General features: G+C 44.6%; 1 non-coding gene across 1 annotated transcript; it reads left to right on the top strand.

Moving 5' to 3' along the window:
• The first annotated feature begins 361 nt into the window (after positions 1-361).
• trnam-cau (transfer RNA methionine (anticodon CAU)) lies at positions 362-433 on the top strand. Its single transcript has one exon. It is a non-coding gene; the product is annotated as a tRNA-Met (tRNA).
• The last annotated feature ends 1,468 nt before the right edge of the window (positions 434-1,901 follow it).

Raw genomic sequence — 1,901 nt, 5'->3', positions numbered from 1 at the left:
GCAGTCTGAATAGCAGAGTGGCGCAGCGGAAGCGTGCTGGGCCCATAACCCAGAGGTCGGTGGATCGAAACCATCCTCTGCTAGAAGCATGTATCTTGCTGATGTAATGACCCTGAAAGCTTGTTTATCTCTGTTACATTAATGCCTGATTTTCAGACCCCCATTTCTCCTCAGTTATTATGACAATTTTAAATTTTTTGCATAAAAACTTTTCCAGTATAGTGACGGGCCTAGCAGTAGATTGACCTCTTAGGAGATCTGGTCCTTTCTTGCACTTCTGCCTGAACTGGAACATGTTCTAATGGTGCTGATAATTTTTTTTAGAAATCAAGAACTGTGGTCTCTGAGTCCATGTGCAGCAAGCAGAGTGGCGCAGTGGAAGCGTGCTGGGCCCATAACCCAGAGGTCGATGGATCGAAACCATCCTCTGCTAAATGCAGGTATAGACAACTGAGAGGACTCTATAGCTTGAGCCTTCCCATTTGCCACTGCTGACACAACTATGGCTGCATTCCAAAAACCATGCTTTCGTACTACATAGTATGCAAGAAATACTGGCACTCCTAGCACATCCAGTCAGGCTTCTCTCCCCATTTATGTCAAATACATGGCAAATATAGATATAACATCTCCATCCACTCTGTACCAAATACAATCAGCCCGACATGAGCATCATCTTTGGTGCTGGTCTTGACTACCGTACTCAAACCTCACATTCATCCTGTAGTGCTAGGTCTGTGTATTACAGCAATGCAATGAATGCCTGATTTTCACACCTGTTACATCCCGACAGCTAGGGGAGGAGGGAAGCAACACGTACGACAACAAAGAGGCAGGAAATCTGTTGGTGAGACGTCAACCGATAAGACGTTTATTTTTGTCCAGCAAGACAAATCCAACACAGCACTCCAAATGATCCAACACGGGTCCCTTAGACCCGTGCGAGACAACACCACACCACACTCTGGCAGCTGATCTGGCCCACTGGCCATGACGTTCAGGCCGACTCATCTTTTAACCATCCCTGCCGATTGGTAACAAGCCACAGGTGCACCTGGCCACTCCCACTGAGCATACCTGGGGACAGGGAAAAGAGAGGAAAGAAAAAAAAAACACAACCTACCTTATCTACTCAACACAGAATGTAACAACACCACCTCTTCTCCTACGTTTTTATGATCTATTGAACTACTGAATACAACTTTTCCAGCATGGTGAATTGGCTTGCAGTAGATCCATCGTTTAGGAGATTTTGCCAAACTCGTCCTCCTCTTGAAAATATCACTTGAATCGACACATACATATACATGGACATGTGACGGAGCAGAGGCATGCTGGGCCTATAGCCCAGAGGTCAAGGGATTGAAACCATCCTCTGCTAAGTGTAAATGTTGTCAACCAAGAGGGCTATGTGGTGTTCGACAACCATTTCTTGACACAACAATGTCTGCATTCCAATAACCATAGTACATAGTATACCAAAATATATCCAGCTGGATTTTACAGCATACTTTACCGACTCACAATCCTGTGTAGTTAGGTCACAATATTGTGACAGATATAAGAGCACCATCCTTGTCACTCAAATAACAGCAGAGTGGCGCAGCGGAAGCGTGCTGGGCCCATAACCCAGAGATCGATGGATCGAAACCATCCTCTGCTAAGTTTAAATGCTTTCAACCAATGTGGTTCTGTGGGTAGAGCCCTCCTTTTTCACTGTTGACACTAACTTCAATATCCTTAGTATGCCAGAAAAACATCTAGTATGTTCAGTATGTCTAAAATATCAGTATGTCCTACTACATCTGATCATATTTTGCAGTCAGCCTGCTTTTCTGACCCTTCTAACCCACAATCCTCTGCAGTTATATCACTATCCACCCATCTATTCAATGTCCATA

The sequence above is a fragment of the Amphiprion ocellaris genome, chromosome 13 (genome assembly GCF_022539595.1).
Source record: "Amphiprion ocellaris isolate individual 3 ecotype Okinawa chromosome 13, ASM2253959v1, whole genome shotgun sequence".
Taxonomy (NCBI): domain Eukaryota; kingdom Metazoa; phylum Chordata; class Actinopteri; family Pomacentridae; genus Amphiprion; species Amphiprion ocellaris.
The sequence above is the reverse complement of the archived record's forward strand: the minus strand, read 5'-3'. Positions and strand labels throughout refer to the sequence as shown.